Source organism: Ornithodoros turicata, unplaced genomic scaffold, assembly GCF_037126465.1.
Source record: "Ornithodoros turicata isolate Travis unplaced genomic scaffold, ASM3712646v1 ctg00001358.1, whole genome shotgun sequence".
Classification (NCBI taxonomy): domain Eukaryota; kingdom Metazoa; phylum Arthropoda; class Arachnida; order Ixodida; family Argasidae; genus Ornithodoros; species Ornithodoros turicata.
In genome coordinates, this window is record NW_026999568.1 from 46,768 (window position 1) to 62,780 (window position 16,013).

General features: G+C 42.8%; 1 long non-coding RNA gene across 2 annotated transcripts; it reads left to right on the forward strand.

Annotated features, from left to right (window-relative positions):
- The first annotated feature begins 9,689 nt into the window (after window positions 1-9,689).
- Window positions 9,690-12,386, forward strand: LOC135376897 (uncharacterized). 2 transcript variants are annotated; one of them, XR_010417896.1, is made up of 4 exons: window positions 9,690-9,772; window positions 9,907-10,002; window positions 10,126-10,244; window positions 11,224-12,386. It is a non-coding gene; the product is annotated as an uncharacterized LOC135376897 (long non-coding RNA). The 2 variants fall into 2 exon arrangements; XR_010417895.1 differs by having other exon boundaries at window positions 9,703-10,002.
- The last annotated feature ends 3,627 nt before the right edge of the window (window positions 12,387-16,013 follow it).

Consider the following 16,013-nt stretch of genomic DNA (forward strand, 5'->3'; position numbering starts at 1 on the left):
TTATCGCTTCACGAAATAGATTCAATGTGCATTGTGAAGATCGGAACTACGATAAACAGCGTCTATAAGTTAGCGAGGTCATTGACTTTTGCTAGTATAACCTGTATGTGAACAAGTACTCCATTTCACTCTGTAGTACAACATGTTGGATTAATGAGCAATTTAAATTTAAGAGTGTGTTTATTCAGCGACTCTCCCAGAAGCAAAAAATGGGAAGGCTGAGACGCGCTCAGAAGGAAAATGTGCGACATGCAGACAGCTTTGCAGGTGTTCCAGCTGAGACAGGGGACGGCATTGTGGAAAGCTTTGAATTCAGAGGAACGCACAACGAACTAAGTGTAAGCACTCACTCATGCAGCTTTTACATTTCGGCAGCCCTGGCTGAACTGCTCCATTTTTTTGCCATATCGCAACACCTTGTACTGTGGGTGCCATTTTTTTTATTTTTCACAGAAGGCACAGTATGACCTACTCATGCCATGTGAGCTTTTGTTTGTCCCAATGACACACCAGATAGCACAATTATTTATGTTGTGACACGTTTTTTCACACCGTACATGTTTTATTAGACTATTTCTGCTTACTGCCATTGTTTTCTTATCTTAAGTTATTATTATTAATTACATTGTGTTATATGGGTATTATGATATTCCTGCAATCATCACAACATTCTAGTCCGCCTTCATCTTGCAGGCTTTAGAACAACTTGGAGGGGTTGTACATCTTGATGTGCCTCGAATGAGATTGCTCCTCAAGCTAACCTTCAATGTTAGGCAATTTGAACATCCTGAGAGACTCCCAGTTTACTTCCTTAATGAGGAATTCGTAAGTCCTGCAACTTGGTGCAAACTGTTGAAGGTTGCCCCTTAACTCCAGTCTTACCTTTTGAACCTTTTTGCAGCCTTCCTTTTTGCAGCTTCTCTTTGAGGCAGAACTGAGATTTGGCATACCAGCAGACGAAATGCTGAAGAGGCTAGAGCACGTGCGACAGGTATACAGAAATCTCCATGGTGAAGAACGTTTGCAGATATTCACAGTTTCCTACGCTCAAAGAAGTCGAAGGCAGTCAAAGTATTGATCACACTTGTGTCAGAGGCGGAGCCTTTTCCAAAAATAAAGACGAGCATACTGCAGAGCTGTGCCGTGATTAATTACAAGTATCCACAGTTACACAGATAATTGCGTTTGATGCAGTAGACCACAGTAACTAAGTACTATCAAAACTGTGTTACTTTTTCGTGTAGCTTATTGTACTGTAATTACTCGCAAATTGCTTCTTTATTATTGTGAAGTCATGCTCTAAGTGTTGTAAGTTGCATTGAACATCTCTGTGAGCATATGTCACCTGTAGTTGCTCTTTATTGTCAACATAGTACATATACGTTGCCCTTTTTGGGAGGTATTAATATCTGCCATCTAATCAATATTTACGCTTTTGAGTGGGTAGCTCAGTCACAATTAATAAGTAACAGTAAGTGTGACTTAATTACACTGTTGTTGCAAGAATCATCATACGTGGGTTTAGCTGCTTGACGCGCATGTTCTTGGGTCTTAGTGAGCACTGTGAGTGTTGTTCTGTCTTTATTCCACCTAGGCTGGTGAGATAGTCAAAGCAAGCACGCGGGTAAGTTGCCTTGCTTAAAGCTCGAATTGCACTTAAATAGTTAACTCCATTAACATGCATGGAACATAATCTCTCGACATCTGTTGTGCTACTAGTTTGCATGCAACACGTAGCCTTACGATATCACACTGAGATGATGATACAAACGGTTTGGCTGAACAATGACAATTTTGCCCCTTTTTTAACAGGGGGGCCCTCCAGAGGGACATGTCCCCGGACCCAAGGTTTTCTTTGGGACAAGGAAACAGATAGTGACAAGGAAGGCGTTCGTCAGCTTAAGTGATAGTTGCAGCCTTGAGGAAGCTCTTGTGCTTGTTTTATGTATCTACTACATAAAGGACCTCGACTATCCCTGTGCATTCGGCCAAACGCTTGGCTTGATCCAAACAGTGTTGGTTTAAACAGTCACGCTTCCAGCGTTACCTGCACACACACCGCCTATCCGAGCTCTTCAAGGCCCTCTAAAAGCTATTGCTGAAGACGAGAAAGCAAGTTAAAAGAAGCAAGATGGCTTCCCATGATTTCACAGTACCAGCTGTTGCACAGGAATCTCCGAGCTGTGTAACCTACAGAACTGTTGGAGTTTGTCAAGAAGTTGTTCCCATGTCATTTTTCTATAAGTTTTTTTGACGTGTTTGCCAAGTTATTTAGTATGGAAATGATGTGGAGGAGCTTCCCAGGCAGCCCAATGTACTGAAAGTCGAATGCAATGGGGCGGATGGGGCGTTCTTTAGTTTCACGGGTTTGTTCAAGGCCTTCCATCTACCCGTCCACCCCTATTGCACTCGACCTTCAGTACATTGTGCTGTTTGGGTTATTACTTTGATAAGAATTCTACCTTTTATTGTACACAATCCACAGCTAATGCAAAACTATCCAATTGACGAGAAACAACTGTTACCACAGAAAGAAAAACAAGGACATTTATTTGTGTAATGAACACGATTGAACTTGCTAATTTCATACTTGGTCTTCCACCCAGCCTCCCCTATTGTGTTTACCTGCTTGGCTCGCCTAGAACCATAGAATTGGAGGCTGGATGAAGGAACAAACCGGAGTCTTTCTGCCCTGCTAGGGGCAACCTGTGACTTACCGGAGAAAATCAACTGTCAATGCAGTTTTTTAAATGCCTCGATACCATAAGACGCATGCATTCTTGGATTGAGTGTAGTTGACCTGAAGCCGTCTGATGCATATTTTGACAGTTAGAATCCTTGTGTAATTATGAGCAGAAACAAATCAGCCTTATCTGGCGCTAAAAATGGTCGGTCCCAGAGGTGCCCACCCAGAAAAAAAAATTCCATGTTAGCTTTACCTACCTCCAAAGTGTCAGTCAGAGGGATTGCACCAAAGCATCTGATATGTCAATATGGTCTCTTACACTGGCCACAACAATTGTACCCTGTGCTCTTTTTTTTTAATGATGTGAACTTTTGAACTGCTTAGTAAAGATGAAGCATTTCACTTTTTTGCGAGATTCCATGAAAATGCTTGAAGGGAATCGATCGAAAACTTTTCCTGAAGCAACTTTTAGTACCCTATTTATGTTTGTATGTATGTGAACCTCCTGTGAAATGCCTAGAAATACTTTTGGCAGAGGGTTTCCTTAAGGTACTGTGGAAAATAATAAACGCTTTCTCCTGAGAAGTTTTTCTCACAGTAGTTTGTACACATTGATGGTTTTGTTTTTGAATGCTTGCAATACGCCTTTGAAATGGCTAGAAAAACTGTACCATATAAGCCCTTTTTTAAGACTGCTCTGTCATTTATATAGTTTGAGAATTTTTCTGAAATGCCTGTGTGTAAAACCAACCTTTGAACGCTTAGGAACATGTCGAATGGTTTTCAAAATGGCATAAACTAAAAACAAAAAGTACCCAATCTACCATGAAGAGATCGACATTTACTCACAGCAGTTTATGTGACTTGGTACTCTTCTCTTGTGTTCATAGACTTGCATCCAAATGACCACAATAGTGTGAATCCCACCTTCTTTTTTTTCTCTTCTGGGGTTGCCTTTAAATGCTTTACAGGAAAAAAGAAGTGAAGTTGTTAAGGCAGAGTTTTCTTCCTTTTATTTAATATTGTTGGTATAATTTTCAAACTTGTGTTTGAGTATGTGAGAATCTCCTTTCGAATTGTTTGGGAAGATGTTAAGCGTTTCTCCCTCAGGATACATATAAATATTTTGGAAAATGCGTATGAGCATGGCTCGAAACCGTTATTTTTTAGGGTTCGGTTCAAGGTTATCGGTTCCGGTATGGGTTCAGCTAAACCAAAACAACGGTTCGAACCGGTTTACGTGTGCAGTGCTAATCAGTGGACCACATGTGAGAATTAATGTCAGTTCCCACGATGGCTTGCTCCTCCTCCTTCCTCTGAAGAACCATGCAGTTCACAACGGGTACTACTGCACCAAAAAGTGCTGGGAAATGGCGTACAGCTAGCATACCGTTGAACTCAGTTGCAAAAGGCTATTGTCAATTTCTAAAGAAAAAATATAGAGGCAGAGAAGAAAGCGGGCCATATGGCCGAGAGTCCCATGCACAGACTGACACGTTGCCCTCCGTTCAAAAGAGGATGACCCTCCTGTGTTTCCTTCCTCTATGGTCTGGGTCTGAAGCACTCGCCAACCTCTTTCCCGAAGTCGCTAGAGGTCTGCGTTGCTTGCGGACGTTACTCTATGAACTATTAAAACGTACGTCGCTTTCACACTGCGACGTTGAGCGAGCACAAGCAGCCCAGGCAGCTATGCAAAATGTTGCTGTCGTGTAGCACATATTTTTTCCTTTACCTTTTTTTTACAAAAATGTACAGGGATGTCGTGAACCTTTTGGAGGGGAGGCTGTAGGAGGTGATGGACTCACCACTTCTTGGTTCATCAATTTGTACGCTCTATGAATTCGCCAATATTCTGAGCGACGTAAGGAGCTGGTGCGCTGCAGTCCAGTGTGAAGGTATTGTTGTTTTCACTATCTATCGACCGGTTACCGCAGTTTTTGGTTCAGTCCCGGTTCGTTCAAGGGGACGAGAAAAATGTTTATGGTTCGGTTCGGGCAAAAAATAATGGTTTTCTGTGGTTTTCGGTTTAAAGGTCAGATATGCCGATTTTGAAGTGCCGTAGAACTGAGCGATACTCGCGCTGTGTGTTCATTACCGAACACTGAATATGTGTGCAAAATATCTTGCTCCAACTGTTCGTAGTTTTTTAGAAAATAGTTTTTTTAGTTCCCACGCCCGGCCGTCAGACTGTCGGCAAACCCTGCGCACGGGGCGCACCGACGTCACTGCTCTCGGTTTATCTGTCTTTGGCTTGGCATGGACTCTTGGCCATAGGTCAACATCAAACATCACAGCTCATCACATCATTAACCATCATTCAACATCAACATCACAGCTCATCACATCATTACCCATCATTCAACATCAACATCACAACTCATCACATCATTACCCATCATTCAACATCACAGCCCATTCATATCATAGGTCAGAAATTCAACTTCAGAACTCGTTCTGAGTTTCAACTTCGTTGTGTATGATGGTCCTGAAACTGCAGGGACCCGGTTATGAGACTGAGGGCCTTGTATACCTGCGCATGCTTGCGCTTCGGCGACGACTTGGCTTCGGGCTTCGGTGACCGTGCGTTCCGGCTCTGGACAGATGTCATCTTGGGTGGCGGCCGTTTACAGTGACGTTCGTAAATTAAACTGATGTTGTGTTTGTGCTGTCGCAGTGGTGGGCGGGGCTTGGCGGGGCGCCGCCACTTCCCGGAGCGAGCCTTGGCGGCGCGGGGTGGCGGTAGGGTTTGTACTGAACGCGTGAATGCCAAGTACCAGGTGCGTAGGGTGAGGATTTGCGAGTGGCGTGGCAGCTGGTATGCCGCTGTCCTCCTATCTTTGCGGGGTTGTTGCGCAACGCGCCGATCGACCTGCTGATATTGTTACATTAGAAAGGCGTGGCAAGGTCTTGGGCGTTGGCATCGGTGGCTTTTTGGTGTCAGTTTCTTGGCGCTGCACGGCTGCTGATAGAGCTGGCATACTTCTGTTTTCTGCTACGTATGTGGAGGGTGACGGTTCTGTGGAGAGAGGCGGGAGAGGTGATGAAACTGCTCGTCGGTGTTTGGTAGTCGGTTACGCTGCATCGGGGAATGACCGGAATCCCATGATGGAAAGAGGCATGTGCCAATAGAGGGTGCAGGGGAGTATCGTGACTTCGCCCCTGTTTTTCTGCGTGCGTTGAGATTTTCCTTTTGCTTTTCCCAGTCGAGAGGTTTCGACGTGCTGCTTTTCAACTGGGACTTTTAAACTGGGCTGTTTGAACTGGGGGTGCATTGCAAATATCTAGCAGTGAAACTGCGGATTTTCAGGCAAATGCATCTTTGTTTTCTCGTTCTCTCTTTCTCGATATAGTGTCGTATCTCTACGATAGAAGCACGTTTGTTCATGGTTCGGGGCCGATTAGTAGATTCTATAGTGCGTATAAATGCCTGTTACGGCATATACGGAAAATACTCGCACAGCGCGTATTTTGGGATTGGTCTGGTGGTCTGCTTCTTCGCTTTCTGTATACAGCTACGAAAATTACCGCGTTCGCATTTCAATCTGCACTGCCGCCCTCAGTTGCTCTCTTGGTATCGTGTTCACTTGCTGAGCTCATGATCGCTGGTTCAATCCTGGCCGAGAATGGTAGCAATGTGGGAGCAACAAGCATTGCTTTCAGAAACTGCGTGTTAAATATTGCTTTGGCACGTCTAAAGTGCCCCGGGTGGTCGAAATTATCAGTAGCCCTACCATGCTGTACGTGCAGCATCTCTTCACACAAACGGGCTAACTTGCGATGCCCGTAAAATTTCCCCGAATTTATTATTTATTCAATATGCACTGTGGTACGGTGCAAAAAGCAGACGATGTCTGTGGTGCATGCCTTCTTTGTTGTATACCTTCACACCAAAAACGATCCAAAACAACACTTACATTAAAAATTTTAATGCATATTTTGAGGTGCATAGTTGCATGCATACTTCTGCAGAGTTTTTAGTGTATATTTATGAGCACTCCTTCATTGGTTATCGACGGGTCGCTGTTCATGTATAACAATCTCCCAGCTGAATGTGTGAACACGGTGGCATCGTTTTTGCAACAGGTAATGGAATAGGCCGTGTCTTGTGGAGTTTCGCTGCGCTGTGTGCACTGGCGAACTACCTCAATTGCTGAAAAATCTTCTAAATCATTCAGCGCTTTCACACGTCAAGCGTCCTGGAACAGCTGGTCGCACCAGTGCACATACGTGCCAATTTATTACTTCCTACATTAGACATGTCACATGTCATAATAAGAACCTCTGAGCACCCGCACAGTCCGCAACGTCCGCCTCCAGAAAAAGAGGTGGTAGGCGATAGCACAATTGCCTCCCTGGCACTTTCCCCCTCCACTTGGAAAAAAATCCTGGGAGCGCCCATGGGCAGCCGTGATTGCTGAAACGGCCGACACGTCTCTCCAATCCGCTTCCCATCCACGCAGCACTGCACTGGGTTCTGCTCACAGTCGCTTCAACCCGCGCGAACCCTCTTTGGCGGCATGTTTCGTGCATCCGCTAGTTCGGCGGTACGCGGGCCTGCTTTCCCTCTGAGCTCTGATACCAAAGGGCTTTCTCGGCTTGAAGCATCGTTGGTTTGGTTTGATATCGTCTATACGACGTGGGCCGAACAACTTGAATATCATGTGAGTCACGCTCTATGCTAAACCTGGCTGAAACCTGGAAGAAACGCGCGCACCCATGCGCAGTTCCTTTGGGATCGTCGTAGTGATCTGTGATGCTATTCCAGAACCGGGCTGTATCAAAAACTCGACGGCGCTCGAAAGGTCAGGCCGGACAACGGTATCGGCAGTTCGAAGTAGTGTCTATATACCGATTCCATTGCCACGAAGTGTTTAAATGTCCAGGCGTGAGAGCACACTGTACGTGAGGCCGAATCGTTCTACAGATATTTTCTTTTATATTCGTCTCTCTTGCAGTGACTTCATTGACGTGTCGAATACAGTCACCGACCATACCTGCGGACCATAACAGTCGTCACTTTGTTTCCTATTCTGTACTAAACCTGTTAGGCTGTTCCTGACAGAAAACTATTTTGACCGTCGTACTGAGGAACAAAAGACAAATTCGGATAACGAAACCACACAAACAAAAGAGAAACTGATGTTCTGAGGCTGGAAGAACATAGAAGGGACAGATCCCTACGGCTGGCTAACCTTTTCAGTGACTTTCATCTTTGACACAAACAAAATTGTGTGCAATGAAACATTGGGGCACGTCCTGAAGCTGTTTAGCATAATTACTGGGTTGTCGGCTGTACGTGTGCAGAGTACGTGTGGTTATAAACCAAAATTATGCAACCCAGTATAATGCCACATTCTCCTGGACAATTTTTCATATATGCCTGCATTCTGCCTTTGCAAGAATTGCGAAAAAAAATCATAAGGCGGAAGCGTGGTATGCTCTGGTTGCCCAAAACGATGTCGGGCAATTTATGCTGTCATTCTGTTCACATGACAGCGACTTTGTTCATACTGCACAATACCCGTCCCATATTTTGTATACCCGCTCATTCGCCTAGACACCAGGAATAGTTCATTGCCAGTAGTAATAAAAGAACAGGAAGGAGTGCCAAAAGACTGATTTTCATAACCGATTTATAAGCCCGAACGCGCCGCTTCTTTATGCTCTGGAACCAACCTCCACAACGCACCTGCTCTGAAGCGATGCAAACCAAACAACGCGAGAACGCCAAGGTCAACCCTCATTTTCTGTTTCTTACAGACGACATCCAAGTGCAACACCACAGAGTCCCCAACTCTAAATACAACGCAGAACGGCAAGCCCTTCCCCTCCCACATATGACACATCAGATATAACAGCCCGCCGCTCTTAATGCTGGAGCCATCCTTATAACTCAACACCTGCTCTGAGGCGACGCGAAACTAAGAGCGCGAGCGCGCCAAGGTCAGCCCACCTCCCCTGCTCCTTGTTATTCATCCAAGTGCAGCTCCTCCCAAACGACCGAGACCCCGACTCCACTCCAAAGCCTGAACATAACGGTGAACTGAAAACTCCCCTCTCCCTCCCACCCACCAGCCACCAAGGTCACACATACAACTGAAACCTTCCCGCCACTACCGTTAAGCTCAGAGTATCACAGGGCACGAGAAGAGGTACGCTGAAAATGGGGTACCTTATTCATGTCTTGTCATGCATACTTGCATTGCAATGCTTACTCTATGGGTAGTTGTATGCACCCATCCAACCACCCACGACTAATATCAACCCCACAACCTAAACCGCAGATTTCAACTTGAAAAACCCATCGCAGGGTCTTCAAATTCAGTATCTCATCATCGCATATAAATCAACATCAAACAGCATCAAATCATTGTCCGTCACTCAATATTACTGTCACCATCACATCATTGCTCATAGTTCAACATAAAATTCAAATTCACATCACATCATTATCCATCATTCAACATCAAACTCAACATCACATAACATCATTTCCCATCATTCAACATCAAACTCAACATCACATCACATCATTCTGAGTGATGTGATGGTGAATGATGTCGGTGATGGACATCATGAGTGAATTCGCCGACCTATGCTCTTGGCTTGGCCGCTTGGCTTCTTTCGTTTCGTCCTCTGTGCATCGTACATAAGCGAACAGCTGTTATGTTGTTGCTAAGCCGGAAACAAAGCATGTGAATATTTTTTTTGGCACGGCGTCGTTTGGAAAGTGCACTTCCTTGTTCTGACCTTGCCTTTTATGGGCTGGAGCGATATGATACGTGATATGCCACGGCGAAGTTGTCGAAGATGCGACGGTGCTACGCTGTTAGAACAATTCATCGGAGCATTCAAGTGTTACCTATTATAAGCTGCCAAAAGACCAAGCAGTGCGAAGCTCTTGGCTGACAGTGGTGCCTGCTAATTTCCACTGCAAGGATTTCGTCCACGAATGTTATCATAGGTTACGCGCGACTCCAGAGGCAATTTGGAATCTGAAATCGTCTGATGAAAATCTGAGGTGCCCGACGCACAACATTTTGAACGTGCCACGGAGGATCAAGGCAAAAAACGAGAGCAAAAAAGGTAAGTCGAGGTTCAGATATAAAAAATAGCAAGCTTAATGAATCGATTGTGCAGCTGTCCTACTGCGCTTACTCTGATATAACCACGATTAACAACACAATAGTATTGATAATCTAACTTCTGAATTATCACAGGTGCACGCTGAAGGCGGAAATGAAGCATGATCTGGCTTGCATCTGGTGCATGAAGAAATTGCTGACACGTTAGTTGCAGTCTACCTCCACCAACAGGTATGACAATGTGATGTTATAATTTGAGTATTCACCTATGTTCAACTTTTCATGTGCACTCGCATGCAGACATCTTGACACCACTTTTAAATCTGCCCTCAAAGTTACAACCTGTGCTTTCAGGGTGGAAAACAAAGGTCGCCATTCCGATTAGCTGCTATCTCCCAGTTCAAGCACTTTTGCTGTCTGGACACTGGTTCCTGTGGATGGGGTGTTACAAGCTTCACTGTCTGATATAGAAGGTATTACAGTTCAGTTAATTTGTCTTTTGCACATTTTTGTTACTGTTAGCTGGATTACTGTTGGACATACAATCCTTTGACACACGAAGCTGATGTCGCCTCTGATAACGTTTTAGAATTTTCAGTGTCATCAACGTCCATTGAGGAAGGTGCCTTTACTATCTGTGAATCTTTAATTGAAGAATAGCCCAGAATTCATGTTAACATTGTCTACTCTTATTAATTCACTGTCTGTGTTCTGAGAGCTAAGAAAAATGGAAACTATTTATTTGTCACAACTTCACACTGGATGTGGTACTGGCTTGACATGTAAGCTAAAATACCTGGATTCTACAATAATTGTGTTCAACTTGGTGCATTACCGTGGGCAATGCCACATTCACTACATTTTTAGTGGGTCCGGTGCACAAATACTGTGTGCATACTGCATACATACATACTGTTCGATAGGCAAAAATACCTGAGCAGTGCTGTGTAGTCTTTTTACCCAAAGTCCATACTCTTACTGCAAAGTCACAGTACGTAGAACAGCAATGTGCAGGTATGCTGCGATAGAGATTCACAACAGAAAGAAGACTGTTGAGAGCATCTAAATTTTAATGAGACGAGACTTTCGTGCACAAGGCTGCTCTTGTTAATGTCTAACATGAAGTTACAAAATCCCAGAATATATAAAACATGTTGTAATGTAGAGAGCGAGGGTTGGTACAGACATAAAAATAATTATACAATCATATAAATAAAATAAAAAGGGGGTACAACTCCCCCCTCAACTCAACTCGACAACTCAATAACTCTACTTATTCTCTACCTTACAACATGTCATATATTCTGGAATTTTGTAACTTGATGTTAGACCTCAAGAAGTACAGCCTTCTGTGCGAAAGTCTTCTTTCTGTTGTGCACAATCATTATACAGTAAATACGACTATCCATTTCTTGTCATTAAATGCTTTTTCTTTTTTCTTTTTTTCTGCAGTGATGAGCATCCATAAGGACACATGCCAGAAAGGGAGTCTCTTTGGGATGACAAACCCTCATCACCTCATGAGGATACAATGGTTGACGAATGGTTCTCAAGCACATCGAAACTTCAACAAATAATTCATGAAAAAGCCAGTCAGTGCTAGCACCAGGAATTGAACGTGGACCGTCCTGCTACCAGTCAGAGATGTTACATTTCAGGCGCTCATTGACTTTTGGTGAATTACTTGTTGACTTTGTCCCAAGGTGGAGCTCGCCACAGCTCATTTGCCTATCTGTTAATGTTGTGGCGTGTGTTGCGTTTTTCTCTTTGTGTGTTCCAGACTCAGAACGGTTAATTTGGATCAGGTCAGGTACGTTTCATTTAGACATGGCAAACATAAAGTGGTGTTTCTCAACACAACTTAGCAGTGGCCTTCATGCATTACTGCTACGGCCATTAAGCGTGAATGGAAAGCTGCACATTATGCATGATGTAAAACCCCAAGACTAGGGAACACGAAGGGACAGACACAAACACGTCCCTTTGTGTTCCCTAGTCTCGGGGTTTTACATATGCATCATCTTCACCAGCTCGCTTGCTTCCTAGCCATTTTTTCTGCACATTATGTTCACTCTACTTTTATCGTGTGCTATAATCTTGTTCAAGTTCTGTCAAACGACGTGTAATGCTATAAAAAAATTCAGTACACTGTTTATGTGGGTTGAATGGTAGCGCATGAATGCAGGAAGGAAACTGTCATGTTATGGCAAGTGTTTACGTATTGTACATTTAACTACTAATTTTATTGGTTAGCTTTCGCCGGCGTATCATGTCAAGCCATGTTATATTAATTTGGAACATGTTCTTCTTAGTAGCCAGAGCAGCTGATACACAGTGAGAACATAGCCCGTGTGTGTTTGTCTTTTCCACCGCAGCCCTTGGGTTTCCTCCCTGATGGCTACACATGTCAGGGATAGGTTTCAGAACCGGTAGTTCCCGCCAAGTGTGAATTGCTTTTCAGGGGATCATCACGCTGGCAGATGAAACATATGGTTTAAATTATTTGCAGGACAGGAATTGCGTAGCTTCACACAAATACTACTACTACGACGTAAGAGTGGTTTCAAATCTAGCTTTTTTGTGTTCCTGACATTATCGCACAAGATGTAAGTACTTTCCTTGTTGAATTAATATTTGCACCAGGCCACAACATCGTTGATTGATGGAAAATGTAAATAAATATATTTATCTGCTTGCGAAACAATGCACAAATGTCTTCATTTCTAGTGAGATATTCCCTGTTCACCAGACATAAATGTCGTGTGTACATGTAGGAATAGGAAGGTAGAGCATGCGCATAAAAAATTTCGTATGCAGCCTCACATATGGTTCAGAAGATTAATTAGATGATGTCCAAGCATATATAATTGTGCTTCATGTGCAATGGGTATGCTAACGGATTGCTTCCATGAAGCCTTTTTTTTTTTTTATAAATTGTTTTTATAAAAATGTTATTTTTATTTTATATAAATTTCATATTACATATTGTATACTTTATTTTTATAAATTTTATAAATTAAAAACTCAAGTTACAAGGCCCCTGTAAGAGTGCCCTTTACAAATGATTTGGTAACGTGTCTCTAACTGTAAAGGTAAGAGGCAATCGAGAATGCTGCAGACAAGGTTGCAACTTACATATTGCTTATCATGTCCTACATACAAAGTGATTTGTACAATAATTCCTGAGCACGGAATTAATTCCGAGGCTGGCCAGTGATGTCACCCAGGACGACAAGTCACATAATTGCCTCTAAGACTTTTACACCCCATGGGCTGAGTTGTGAATTGAAAGCGCACTCTACAGAAGGATAAGGTGCACCTGATTTCTAGGATCTATGCTATGCCCTAACTCTTCAGACACCACATTTCTAATAATACCATTTTTAAGTGGCAATATGTGCTCTGGTACTTCTTTTGCGTCTGAATAGTGTGCAACCACATGGATACTGGAGCTTTCGTGTGCATGTTTTTGTGCGACGGTGCTCATTACAAACAATATCCAGATGTTAGACATAAAATGCAGTAGTTTGTAGCGTGCCACACAACGCAGCGTGACATGAGAGTGTGTGATTCAAAGAAAGCTTCTGGAAAATGCACAGAATCCCACAAAAAGTTTAAAATGTGATTTGTATTTCGTTTTACGTCTCTCGTCGTTACATCAGGCGGGTGACACTTCCCTTGGCTGCAATGGAGCCAGTATTTCCTGCGTTACAGCGCCCCTTGCGGATGATGGACTCTTACTGCGCATGCGCAGTCTCGCTGCATGTGGATAGAGGGATGCGTAGCTCGTTCAGGCTGAGGCTTGCGTCGGACGCTATTGCACATACGTATCCGCCGTCGGTTTTGCTGCTTCCTGTTTCCTCACGCACTTTCTGGTAAGTATGCGTTGTACTTACTTTGGCATGCAAGTTGTGTGTATCCACATTTCATTCCAATGAAGTGACAATGTATTTTATTCGCAACATGAAATAAAAATAATACATCTGCATAAATAACAAACGTCAGTGCATATATACATGGAGTGAAACCGAAGCGAATATTGGTTCCATTACGGTTACGGTAATCTCCGTTTTAATATTTGCGGAAACAACATGGAACGCTTGCTGTCTTAAAGGATCCCAGTAATACAGTTCATAACTCGACGTACGCAGTACATGTCATACGATGCGTATGTCATCCGATATTTTGGTTCAAGCGCATAATATAGCATGTTGTCTACACAAGTAATAAACGAAAAGCTTTAGTAAAAGCACATACTACAACACTTGTTGAGTTGTATACCTATGCAAATATATCGCATTCAAAGTTGTTCGCCTTCACGCTTGAAATGATTTATATGAATCGGAACAGGTTACGGTTTGGGCTAATTTCCGACGGTGAACTGCCGTTACGGTACTTGAAAAAAATTGGGTTCCAAACGGTTTCAGTTTCGTTCCAGTTTCACTCCCTGGCTGTTGTCAAGGTGTCAACTACAAAACGGCGATAAGTTACAAATCGCATAAAAAATGTTTCGCGTAGACAATAAATAGAACATGTTGGGAACAAGCATAGAATACTGTAGACATCAACAAACTCATTCATGACCCGAATAGACTCGCAAAGTTTATGCGTACAAACAAACTACAAGGCCTCCACTATGGATAAAAAATAAAATGCACAGCATAAGTGAAAGCAGAACGGCAAGAAAAACAAATCACATTCAGTTCAGGTCCACACTGAAGGTGTGTGTATGCAATATACCGCTACAGTTGCTCGTGAACAATTCATTTCTCAATGTTAGTGGTGCTAAGTGATTACACCCGCTTCTGTAGCCAGTAGTAGAAAACACTGAACTACTGAGTATTGAACAACAAAAACTGATCAGTGATCACATTTATCTTGCATATCAGGTCCCTTGAACGAAAGAGCAAGGCTACGTGTTACGCAAGTAGGGAAGGGCAGACATCGTCATAAGCAGAGTTGTACACTTTACTTAAAAAAAACAATTGATAACAATTACTGTTATTACTGCACAAAAAGTAATTCTTTCCCGTTACAAATTACTTGATAAAAAATGTAATACATTACCGATTAAAAATGTAATGCGTTACTTTTCCCGTTACTTTGCCTGCAGTGTACAACCATGAAATTCACAAATACATTTGAAAGCAACATATAAAACACATACACGCATTTAAAACAACATCGAATCATCTGCTTCGTTTTGTTACTATCCAGCCCGCACAATTTATAAATACAGTCACTTATTTTACTGTTGCTCCAGTAGGCCGCCTTGTAAGAGGTTATGTAGTACTGTGGTGTGCATGAAACACGTGTGGACTAGAGACGGCCGTCACAGTGACCTCTACGTCATTGCTTCAGTCGCACTCGTTGTGGAACAGAACAACAGATTGGTTTGCTGAAAGGGTTGCCATTGCTCACAGAAGGTTAAGAAAGTAATCGATTACTCAGTATTTGATTACCAAATTGTAATCAGATTACTTGGAAAATTACTTGCTCACAAGATTAATTGATTACATTAAAAAATACTGAAAAGGTGGATTACTAGTAACGCAATTACTAAAAACACGTTACGTACAACTCTGGTCATGAGAAAATTGAGAGTGAGCAAGTGATAGAAAAAGCCCCAACAGTCAACAGTGTTATAAACATGCTGCGACTTGACAAGCACAGATGGTGGGTATGGTGGCGCTGACATGACACTAACAACACTGAATAAGTACCACTGAGTTGTAGCAAAAACAACAATATAGGATGCAGATGACAAATGCATTATCGAATGAATGAAAATGTTCAGTCAGCTATATACACTCACAAAATTATGTATATATGTACAAAAGCTAGGATCCCATAATGTGCAACACACTGAATGAATCACGGGCAGAAGAACACAATACAAGGAATACACACTGTATGCTGCAAATGTTGACTGCATATGCACATATTTGTTTACTCTTGCTGTGGTGTGCTATGCATTATTGCCTTGTGTTGCACCATTTCTACTCTGGCAAGCTTGCGCATTTTGCGTGCTGCTGCTGAGTGCCGCGACTTTTGTTTTTTGAGCGAACGATTAACAAATCTAATGTGCCATTTCAGGCGTTTCAATGCATACAATTTTATGAACCTGCGGTGACATTCTGTTGTACAAAATAAATGAGTCTCAAAGTGAAGTATGCTACAGAGCTCCTTACACACATTAGCAGCATGTGCAATACAGCCGATTACGTCAAGAAAACGCTTTT